At 41.3% G+C, this 12,907-nt stretch overlaps 1 pseudogene; it reads right to left on the reverse strand.

Annotated features, from left to right (window-relative positions):
• Window positions 1–1,147: 1,147 nt before the first annotated feature.
• Window positions 1,148–7,203, reverse strand: LOC136477878 (ceramide kinase-like; annotated as a pseudogene).
• Window positions 7,204–12,907: the final 5,704 nt, after the last annotated feature.

Below are 12,907 nucleotides of genomic sequence, written 5' to 3' on the forward strand. Positions count from 1 at the left end.
CAAAGCTCTGATAGCTTAGCTACTTGCAGCTGCAACACACCTTGCATATACCCCATACATATGCTACTAAGATAAAAACGGCTCTGAACCTAACATCCGACTTCAACTAAATCCACTAAGTAACGCACTAAATCCTCTACGTTTCTAATCTGTCTCACTCATAATACATGCAGGCCATTGGAAGCAAAGCACCACATGTTCAACACAACACAGAAAAAGTGATACAAGAAACAGCAGATCTGAACCTGCGTAGAAAAAATATTAGACAAAATTACCACACTACTCCATAAAAGGGTTCCTCGACAATGTTGGCTACCTATCAATGTTCCTTTCCATGGATAGCAACCTACCTATCTGTATAACAACACGCCATATCTCCTCTTCGTTACCGTAGTTCTTGCTACAAACAAACATACATATATGTCTTTTCACACATTAGTCTTATATAATGCGCAGGGCGCATCTCAGTCACTAGTTCTGCATCACTCTGTCGTGATTGACTCGGATTCCACTCATATTTGGCCTTCCAGACTTCCAACAAAACGCAAGTTATTTGCCTGGCTCTCCCCTGTCACATCCGTCTAACTTATTTCCTCAATCCTGAGATATAATAGATTTTCAGCTGTCCTAGGTCAAACCATCCTAACAAATTTGTATAGAAGAGTAGTAACATCTACCGTATTCAGGAGGTGAATTATAAAAATCCATTTCATTTATCTAATGAAACTAATTTGATATCACAAATATAGTTGTTCTTTTCTATAATTTTGGTTAAACTTAGAATGGTTTGACTAACCAAAAATCCAGTAGATTTCAGGGCAGAGGGGGTATAGGCAAAAATGTGGCCAGCACGCTACTTTGTATTTGATTTGTAGTGAAAGTAAAATCATAAACAGAAGTTATAATCCGAAGTGATGAAACTGAGGTATGCCCAAGTAAGCCGGTTTCCCACGAACAGAGAATAAGAGCTCATGAGACAGACTATGCATTTCCGAGGCACGATGGCCTTCAAAAGTTTCTCTCTTGAGAATATCATACGCAAAATCATTCATGATCCATGGCAGGGTATTTCTAACTGGATTACTGGAAATTGTTCAAACATGTGGATACCCTTCGATTCATTAATTTTTCTCAGAAAAAAGAAAAGGAAGAAGAACCTTTTACTTCATTAATTCAGTCAAAACTTTTTGTTCCTCTATTCTATGGCACAAATGGGTAGCTTACAGTATATCTATCAACAAAGTATTCTAGGTCTGTACTAAAATACAAAGAAGAGTTAAGAGTGTACAACATACAAGTCTAAATACGGACCTCTCTCTCCTAGATAAAAATATGAACTCTTGGCATATCTCCTTTCATTCATGCAAAAAGGAACTTGCGAGTAGCATTACTACACCTCTGGCCCCGAAGCAAAGAGGTTGACAAGGCCCCGGCAAGCTTGGACAGATACCTCGCTCGCCTGAAACATCTCTCCATCCAAGTTCCAGACACTTTCATCATGTGATGAGATAAAGGTAAATGCTGGTGTCTGCAGATAGGAAAGCTCTATTAAATTCAACCACAAGTCCACAAGAGATTAAACAGGACAAAAGGTATATCTACCTTGTGATGCTCAACAAATTTGAAGCTCAGAGGATCCAAACCCTTCTTGGTAAATTGTGTTAGATGCCTGTAGACAAAAAATATACTCCATGTAAAGGTGAACAAAACGTACAGAACAATTTGCCAACAAATACAATAAAGAAGAATAGCGAAACTGCTTGTTTTTCCTAAGAAAGCTACTTGACTTTACTTGGCGCGAGGCCGATTAGGTCATTATTAGGTAACGGATTTGCAAATAGAGAACTGCAGGAATAAATCCAATTTGCATTAGTTTCTGAAATTTAAAGCGAGTTCAGAAACTAAACTATATTTTAGCCTGTTTTTTAAAAAGGTTTCCAAGTCAAATTCATTTAAACAGTTTCTCAGGAAATTAGTTTGTGATTGTTTTCATCTTTTCCTGAGAAACAGATTTCCAATCAAAAGTAACTGGGAGTCTAGAAGACATTGGATCATGGGCTCAGCAAGACAGCAACATTTCGCTCACCACAAGTAAAGGGGAAGAGGGCAGTCTCTTATGAGCAGAAGATGAAGAAACCCATCCGAAAGGTGTGCGTCAGCTACCAGGCCATCAGGGGCTCTTTCATTACGACATGAAATGATAGCTGCACCAACGCTGAGGAAACGTCCTTCAGACCAGACCCACTTCTGGTTCTCGCATAATGTTCTGGAGTTCTCTGAAACATCTTCTGAATTTTGTCGAGATGTTGAAGCCTCTTTGCATACAAAGCAATTTGTTCTGCAGATTACTTTGCGAGGTTTCTTCCAATGAGATTGTAGTGGTTGTGCTCCAGTTATATCATCCTCTGCTGATGCTGTAAGTGAATGAGTGTATGGAATCTCAAGAAAAGCAACCTTTGCCTCGTATGACCTGAAAATGACCAGAGATTGTTATGTTGTCAACAGCGTGCTACAATAGTACGTAACCATTACTCACCTATGCTTCAGAAAGACCATTGTTCCAGAAAAGTCATAACGTGCAGGACCCATCCACCGGTACTTTTCGCTCTCCCTGATAACTTCTCCATAAAAGCCATATCTACAAGCAAAGTAAAGTGGCTATCAGCAACTATGCAGAAGATGACCTAATGTACAGTAGAGGAATTCGCAGATATCAGTTTTTATTAAAGACAGAAAACAAGGCTAAACACACTGTAGCCCCCCTCCCAAAACAGAGAGTGAAGGCCGAATTATTTTCCTTTGTTTTGGGTTATTATGGCAAAGACTTATGCAGGATGCATATGAAAGCTTGTTTAAGAAGTAGCTGACCAAGGACCAGTAATCAAACTCATCAAATTATCACACTCGAATTAATATAAGCACAGGATAATTCCTTGTTTTCAGGGATGCATCAGCAAAAAGCAAAATCGTGCAGAGTTATTTGCACCATGAAACTGTACTGTCTCATACAGGCAGTAGCATACCCTGCAAATGAAGCAGCATAGCGTACAGTAGGCAAGACCTCAGCTGTTGGGCTACTTTTCCATCTGACTACTTGAGCTATATCAAGTGATACCTTTCTGCCGAGAATAATAAGCAGAGCAGAGGTCACAGGATCTCTCTCCCCAGTTGTGCTGCAAAGACCAATGAGCGTTAACCGACAGCAAAAAACAGGAATTGATGAGTCCAAATTATGTAGTGGGATCCACACTTTTATTGAAAAAAAAAGGTTACAATTTGCATGGGTTACGGGAATTAAATGAACACTAAACTATGTTTTGAAAGAGCAGCCCAGTGGTACTTTGGCAAGTTTACCAATCACCATGGCTCATGTTTTTGCTGCACTACAGAGATAGTAATAGTGGAATTTGTACGGTGTTGAAAATGATAATCTCACATGGAATACCTACCATGGGGTACACAAAACTGAATACTCAAAATACAAACTGAGTGGGATAGGACCGCAGCAATAAACAGCGATCAAAATAATGAGGCGAGATCTACTGATGAGTATCTTAAACACTACCTGAGAACAATAGCATCAGTTGAGCCAGAAGGAATTATGCCAAGCCTAAACCAGTCATTTGGGAAGGCAACTAAGTTATCCTGATCTGCAGAAGCATGAAGTTGAATACGAAACAGAAGCTCTCTATTTTAATCAGTGAACCTCAGGAGTTTTAAGATATAATAAGTAGGATCACCAAGTAAGAATTATTCACTAACCTCCAATGCATGGTTCTTTAGTAGAATCTGCAAAAAGAAACCATGAAATACTTACACGAGAACTTCCCATAAGACATGCACAATATGTAAACACGAGCATACTTGATGATGGTATCTCTAGTCCTGTAGGATGTGAAGTTGAAAGAAGAGGTTCTTGGTCATCACATTTACTTGAATTCCCTGGAAATATGGCATTCCCAGAATCTGGTGTGGGTATACTAGAGTTTATCCAATTTCTTGTCTGTTCTTCACAGTTATCATTGCTTCCAACATATCCAAACCCCTCAGGAGTTGGGGGATAAGAAACCTTGTGCCTCGAGCTAAGTATCCCATTCAGAATTTCATTAAATAGACCGTCACCACCCTAGAAATGCAAAGCTTGAAAACATTATGAGTAACAACAGGAGTTTCTCTTTTCGGTTTAATGTAACCTTGTTTTCCTCTTAACAGAACACAGTGAAAGGCTTTCAAACTTGTATACAAAAACTTGACAATATGCAGGAAGTGAAATCGAGTGAAATATTCACCAACTATTCCTGTGTGACTAGCTAAAAGTGTGTTAACTACTAATGGTTTTACAGAAGGTCAAAAAAGCCAGCAAAAGATTAGTGCACATTTTATGCTCACATGGATGCTACCTAGTTCTAGTTTATCAAGAAGGTGGTATATTTATGCTCACATGGATGCTAGCTAGTTCTAGTTTATTAAGGTGACATGCATTTGACACTTAAATTTCCTATCAGTTTCCTGACCAAATATGGTAGATTAGGATTGTGTAATCCCGGCTTGCCTTATCTCTAGGGAGGCTTCTTGCCCCCTAAGCAATGTACTCCTATATAATCCGCTCACGAGGCTCAGCAATACAATGGACTATTCCACTAATTCTGTTCCTCCTACACAAAATAAATTGTTCATGATGACTAGGCATCATCATTATAAAACTTGCCCGATAATTTGAGAAAATATAAGGTGATAAAAAGTACAGTGAACAGAATTGGAATTTGATTGTCCTACCACTGCAACAACACCATCAAACGCCTTCAGTTCTATATCTGATAATGATGATAGTGTGTCATATGCATGCCCTGCTCTCTCTGTCACTATCACCTGAAACCAACATTAGGGGTGAAACTAAGTCAGACCACTGGAGTTATTCATAAATGGGCAAGCAATTCTGATATCACAAAATCATAAGAAATAAAGTTTACCTTTGTTTTTATTTTTGCTCTAACAAATAACGCAGACACTGTTTCCCAGTTCCTGACCCCTCTACCTTTTCCACATAATGGATGAACAAATACCTATAACGTGTTGACGAGTTATCTCAATAGCAGACAAATAATGAGAAGAAGAAATATCAACTATCCATAGCATGTCTGCTGAAGTGCTACGGTGGTCAAGAGGAGAAGAAAAGAAATGCATCATATCTACCATTAAGTTCTTTGGTCTAACGCCTTCATTGTTTATGCACAAGACGAGACGCTCAAACCAATCTTTGCAGATCTTCAAGTCTTTGTGACCAAAAATATATTCACAAGGTACCCATGGAGAAGGGTGTTTCCTTCTTCTGGTAATCCCATGTACGACAAACCGGTGCATCTGCATGAGCATAAGATTTGTTAGGATACATATAGTGTGAGGTTCAGACATAGATAGTTCTTTTAGTTTCAGTCTCAGCTTTGCTTGTAAGTCAGGCTCCCTCTCTTCAGTTCCTGTTTTGCTTTTACAAGACTTGTACAGTTTACTTTTCCCTTCTTTTTATATATTATTACTTATTGCAGTACCCCTGCTGTTTTCCCGTCAAAAAATAGGAAGCAGTTTTCCTATTTCTACTTGCATCTCAGAACATGGAATCCGCGAGTACATAATCTGTCGAGTGAATATTAAGTTTTTTGTGCAATATTTGCAAAAATTATGAACACCATTTGAAAACTTTCATTTGATTCATCAATAAAGGGAGTTATGATCAGCAGATTAGTATAATGTTAGTGACAAAGGAGTATATCAAGTTTGTTCAAATAGCATATGAGACTTGGGAGAAAGCTAGTAGCTACACAAAGAAACAGGATGGAACAACCTATCTAATATTGGTTGGCAGAATCGTTTGATGTATCTTGGAGAGAATTAAGTGTATAATAACCAGAAGGAATGCCATAACCTCGATATTTTTCTTGCCTTGAATAGCAGTCCTTGTATACCAAGGCCCACAGATAGGACCCTTATCAAGCATCTCTATGGCATAAACATCTGAAAACTTGATTTTGCTGTCTAATTTAGGCTGCAGTGTAATGGATGACCAACATGAAGAGGCCAGTTCCTGAAAAAAAAATGGCAACATGAGCACAATTACATGGGTACATAGAAAGAGGAATATTGGAACCTCCTGCTGGCACTTATCATTTGGAACTAAAAAGTGAAAATTGAGGGCAACACCAAAAACTGGCATAGCTCCTTCTGCTGTGACTGATTTAAATGCATGTAAAAGAAGAGAATATTCTACCGTAACAAGCATAAAAATCAATCAATTGCTTCCCGTGTGAGGATTTTATGTGAGGCTGAGGCCTGGTGGCACATATCGTATCAGTGGTGTTATTTTTCCACTTGGTGATCTATGCAATGGTGCTGACCAAGTGAACTTAGTACTGTATATTCACACACATATGCCAAGGGCACTCCCTTAAAAGCATTCATGAGGCTAACCTTCACAGGCACAGAGGAGGATTGTGTTTCTAGTTTGGAGTACTTAACTAGGATTTGCATGTTTTCTTCTCTTGCAAAAGGATGTCTTTTTCAGGCTTTCAGCCAACAAAGCACTCCACATCACAAACACCTAAAACGGCCTCTTCTGGTAGGTTATTATACGGATACTTAGACTGCCCAAGACGGTGATCCTGTGCATTGTGCAATCTCACAGTTTCCATCCACTCTTTTCGTGAATCCTCTCCCAATTTTGTACAAGTATAGTGAATCAAGCACCCCATAAGTTCAAAGTGGTGGGGCTGCATTTTGCAATTGCAACCATACTCATCTTCTCACCGCCTTCCTATCCATCTTCTCAGCTCTTCGATCGAACACCCAAATCAACAAATCACCGGCCCTGTCACACTTTGACTCAAGCACGCACAAAACCCTTTCAATCAAGCGTCACAAGGAGGTTTAAACCCGTAGGATCTGAAGCCAGCCTTGAGCGATCCCAAAAGAGCGAAGGGACATGGATGGCATCACGGGGCTGGGGCGCATACCGGGTGGAGGGGCTGTACAGAGAGCCGTTGCGGCCGACGGTGACGGCGACCTCCCCGAGGCCGTCCAGGAACAGCACCTCGCCGCCGTCCTGCATGGCCTCTTCGGCGCGTGCTCGCGTGGGTACCTCTTTCTTTCCCGTTGCTGGTGTGCTGCTTGTGCTTTCGGTGGGGAGCGTTAGAGGGGAGAAGAACACGGAAAAATTAGCCCTCGTTTAGTTGGACCCAAAATCTAAAAAGTTGCTACAGTATCTGTCACATCGAATGTTTGTGATCCGTGTATGGAGCATTAAATATAGACGAAAAGAAAAACTAATTACACAGTTTGGTGGGAAATTGCGAGACGAACGTTTTAAGCCTAATTAGTCAATGTTTGAATACTATTTGCCAAATAAAAACGAAGATACTATAGTAACCCCAAAATCTAAATTTTGCGAACTAAACACGGGCTTAGTTGCTTTTCGGGCTGGATATTTGTGTTCGTGGAATTGGGGGATTTGGGTCCGTGGACGTTTTCCGGCTATTGACGGAAACCGGGGAAGAGTGCGGTTGGAGAGTGACACAGCTAGCTAAAGGTCAAGGCCCCATGTTGATCCCTTCGAGTCCTCCGGAATCCGGATTCTGAAATTCAGAGAAAAAAGATATCATAGGCCTTGTTTAGATCGCCGTTAGAAATCAGTATCTGGCACTGTAGCACTTTCGTTTGTATTTGATAATTATTATCCAATCATGGCCTAACTAGGCTTAAAAGATTCGTCTCGTAATTTACAATCAAACTGTATAATTAGTTATTTTTTTTATCTACATTTAATACTCCATGCATGTGTCCAAAGATTTGATGTGATGGAGAGAGAGTGAAAAAACTTGGAATCTAAACAAGGCCATAATCTCTAGCATCTTATCCAAACAGTTAAAATTTTAGAATGATTTTAACTCAAGAATCTCGAAATCCAATAAAACATTTGGGATTTTTTATCCGGATTCTCATAATCCCTTATGATTCAAACGGTAACTGAGTTGCCTCAAACGCTAGTGGTTTGATTTTTGACCTGCACCATGCATTATAGTTTCTTTTAGAAATCTATATACTCCTATTTGCAAACTCATTAGTATATTTATCTCCTCATGCAAGATATCTATATATCAGCAACTTTTTAGCACATGTAATTATGATAGTGATCTTTTCATCAAAGCTATTTTTATATCAATGAATTACATCATTTATTAACATTTATTTAGTTATCCACTATATCCACATATATTCATTTATGATAATTTATTCCTTCATGTAAGTAAATACAAGTAGTCTAATTTTATTCTAAATTATTCGTGTTCATTGCAGCAGATGATATATCTCTGACTCTATAGGTTTGATTATTTACCTAGAGGTCCTCCATATTGATTTTTTTCATTCTAAGTTTCAAATCCTATGAAGTTCTCTTATTTTTCCTTCGTTCTAAACTAGAAAAATATGCCTTCAATGTCTCAACACCAAGCCAGCATGGCTAAGGACATGCCCTCACGCCACCCACATTGTTGCTTCTGTTATCAACATCTATTTTGTAGCTAGTGTATCCCCCGTATGTTTGAGGCTAAATCTTACACACATGTCTCTTACTATATCTCGCTATACTCACAATTTTAGGACATAATTGGAGGCTAGCAGCCTAGGTTCAAACCAATGCCCAGACTAATCGTCGATCCTATTCCAATCCTCTTAGGCCTCTCGCATAGGGAAATACTGATCAGCATACCTCTTTCAAGGCATCATTGTTGTGGCAGAACTAAATCTTGCATGTGATCATTGTTCCCGTCAAGAGAGGTGTAAGTTTGACTTTGTTTTTTTTTTTTTTGCATATTTTCACAGTACGAATTCTTTATACGAGACCAAATTATTAATAATAATACACATAAACGTTAATATCTTTGTTTATATTGTGCCGGAGCCTATTAAGTTACATGTGGCACTCATGTAGGATATAAGGAATCAACTAGAGGGGGGGGGGGTAATGGACGATGACCACTACAAACAAAGACATTAGAAAATTTTAATTAGTAACACAAGCGATCCCTAATAAGCTATTTCTTAGCTAGTGGTGTTTGCAACCTAGAGGGTCAAGCGAACAATTCAAGTCTATGGAAGTAAAAACACCATAAAGTAAATCTTGAATTGACAAAGAGCTCATGAGATACCACAAGTTATGTCATAAGATTTTTCCTATGATATTGGTGACTTTGTCGCACCCCTTGATCCATGTTGAGGTGAGATCAATGGTTCACCGCTCCTCTATCAAGCTTTCAACTCAGCAAGGTTGTCTTAGTACCTTGAGTGCCTGGTCTTGATCCTAGCTAAAACCAAGGAGCTATTCAATACGCACCAACACTAAAATCTTGATCTTAATCTCGATTCCACTAAATTGCTCTTTGCTTTCTTCGATCGGGTGAGCATATGAACCCCTCACAATCTTCTTCAAAGCACCAACACAATCTTCTACATTATGCCTAGGCGGAGTCCGTAAGTTCCAAGCTGTCTAGATGGTACAACCACCAAGAGTAGCAAGCAAACATGCTTGCAAGACTATCTTCTAGTGCCACTTGATCAATCTACACTAGAATCTAGCTCACGTTCTCAAAAGATAAAATCCTATGCAAGTGTATCAAAGTAGATGCTCAAAGTATGCTTTAGTATGTGTGTGAGGCTTTTGTAAGTGTCCAAGAGAGGTCCCTATGACTAGGCGAACCAATATATATAGCCTCCGAATACACACTAGCAGTTATACCCTATTTGTGTAGAAATTGTGTGCACCGAAGAAATACTCAATGGTAACTGACATAGTGTCATAGTCGTACTAAACATTGGTGACTTCTTCGATGATGCATCAGAGAGTTCCTATGAACTCTACAACCCCTGCTTTAAAAACATGCTCACTGTGTTCAAGCTTCTATGCATCCCTCTGGTGGAGCACCGAAGAAATCTAGTGAGTTCAAGACGAGTTTTGGTTAGAAAATATCTTTATTGGACCCACTCTCTTGTGCAAAGCTTTGGTGGTGCACTGGACAATTTTGGTGACCCTAAAAATTGGTTCGATGCGGGACCCATGGGGTTTCCCACGGAGAAGAGAGAAGAAGACCTAGTCCAACTAGGATTCCCTACATGTAATCCTACTAGGATCTCTACTTTGTAACCGACTAGGACTCACGCCTCTCCTGGACTATATAAAGGAGGGCAGGGGTCTCTAGATCGAGACATATAACCAACATAACTCACAACCACAACATACCTCGCAACACAACAAATAGCGCAGGGCGCAATATACTATTCACACCAGACTGGACGTAGGGCGCCGTGACTTTCTGGCGTGCCGAACCAGTATAAATCATTGTCTCCCTGCGTTTACCATCAAGTTCTTGCAAACGCCGATACCCCTCCGAACAAATCACCGTCCTGGGTACCCCGTGACGGGTTTCCGGTGGTAAAACATCGACAGCTGGCGCGCCAGGTAGGGGACTCTTGGCGCTTTGCGTTCGAGAGCTCGGTCGACCTTAAGATCAAGATTTGTCGCAGTTCTCGTCGGCCTCGTCGACAACTCACTGCGGTTTTCGTCAACAACTCGCTACAACTCTCGTCGGCATGGACGATAACATCCACATGGGATCCCAACTCCAGCAGCCGGTCAACAAGCACTGCCACTGAAGACTACAAGCGATCAAGCAACATGCAAGTCGGAGCTTTCCCTAGAACAAGTCAATCAGCACCGCAATTCATCTGAGTCCAATACATCTCAAAGCCAAAGAAGGATCGGTCAGCATCAACTATGGCAAGAAGTCATGGTGATGTCTACTCAAATTCGGACACTAATTCTACTCTGATACGATAAGTACACAAAAAATTTCACCAGTCCAACTGTCGATGCGGGACCCACAGGATACCCCGCAAGGGAGAGAGAAGATCTAGTCCAACTAGGATTCTTCCTATATAATCTTAGTAGTAGAACTATCAGGTAATCCTATTAGGAAATCTCATTGTAAACCGACTAGGACTCTGGCCTCCTGACTATATAAAGGAGGGCAGGGCTCCTAGGAGAACAGAGCAGATCATAATCAATCCAACGCAAAGGCTAAGGCCGACTGGACGTAAGGTTATTACTCGATCTACGATCGAGGGCCTGAACCAGGATAAATCGGCTGTCTCTTGCGTGAACCATCGAGTTCGACATATGCCGAAGCCTGAACATACTGCCCCGGGTACCCCCGTGGCAGGCTATCGGTGGTGAAACATCGACAGCTGGTGCGCCAGGTAGGGGATTTCGGCGACTTTGCTTCCGAGAGCTCGATGGACCTCGACAACATGATTTTCCCGACGGGATCAACTTTCATCTTCGGCTCATGGATCTGCGAGGCAGACAACAACGGCAAGCTTCAAAGCCATCTCCTCGAAGATCCAGATCATCTAAAAGAAGTTCCTATTTCAACAACTACAACGGATCAGCTCACCAGAAGATTCGCGCAGCTCATAGTATCCGAGTCAAATCGGATTTCACGACCACTCGTATCCGATTCGAATTCAAGCTCCAAGGCGAAGTTTTATCCGAGTGCTTTCAAGAAACCGAGTTCTTTTTTGGCAAGATTCCAGAGCACAACCCAAAACAACTCGGATTACCCTCAGAATTTCTCTCAAGAAGTCGAGTTCTTTTCCATTTGGGCTCGACAACATGGCAAAATCCTATCAGGGACAGGTTGAAAGATTTTTCAATCCAAGATTCGGGATACCACTGACAGGAGCTCAGGAGGGTCTCGTGCTAACGATAACATCGCAGGACTGTATCATCCACTGGCCGGATTCCGTTCCTAAGGGTAGCAGAACCCAACTAGTCGGCACAACAACAACAGCTATTTTACCTTATCAAGAAGGAGACTCGATCTACGACACCGAGGCATCCACTAAAGTTATCAGCGACTCCGACAGCATGAAAACTAACGCCAATAACAGAACGACTCATGCGCGAGAAGTGCTCATGGTTCGATGACCGCGGTCACCATTAAATCCCCTGGAAGCACCTGATGTCAGATCATCAGATGAATCAGAATCCAACATATCACCCTTTGCCCAGGGCTACGACGGAGAAACAGATAGTCAGAAATAAGCTAGAGAAAGAAAAAACAAGTTGAAGCAAGGGCGCCAACACCGTGCTAGGCAGCACAGGGAAGCTTGGATCAGATACGAGTCAGAATTGGCTGAGTACGACAAAAGAAAATCGCAACAAGTCAAAGGAAGACGCACGGCGAATACGCCTTACGATAAGATTCGAGAAGCATTAGAAGAACTCGGAGCAACTTCGCATCCTGGTGAGAAGTATGAACAGCTCCAGGACTTGCTCCGATCGACAATCCCGAGAACGCGTGAAGAGAAAGCTCGATCAAGACTACCCGCCAGATCAACAACCCACCGGCAAGAAGATCAAAATCAAAGGAAATCCGCTTTCGAAAGACTTGGGCCGGGTGGAAGCCATGACGGAGGAAGTAGGAAGGAACATAATCAAGGCCACCGATTTGAACAACTAAGGAAGACTAGGAGCAGGGTTCCTACCCAGACAACCTCGCAAGATTGTTCCCATCAGAACGACAGTTGGCCAGAGGAAGGCGCCGAATCTGAATTCAAAGAAACCAAGGCACACAACAGGTTCCCCTGCTTCGCGAACAGGCTCGCATTGGTGCGATTACCTCACAAATTCAAACCATCTAATCACTCCAAGTATGATGGCAAAACTGAACCAAAGCAATGGCTCAGAATATATTCACAATCGATTGAACTAGCCAGAGGAGACGACGATATCAAAGCCCTTTTCTTCCCCATGGCACTAGAGGCCATGCCCCTCCAATGGTTCGATAAACTAAATCCAGGATCT

The sequence above is a fragment of the Miscanthus floridulus genome, chromosome 8 (genome assembly GCF_019320115.1).
Source record: "Miscanthus floridulus cultivar M001 chromosome 8, ASM1932011v1, whole genome shotgun sequence".
Taxonomy (NCBI): Eukaryota; Viridiplantae; Streptophyta; class Magnoliopsida; order Poales; family Poaceae; genus Miscanthus; species Miscanthus floridulus.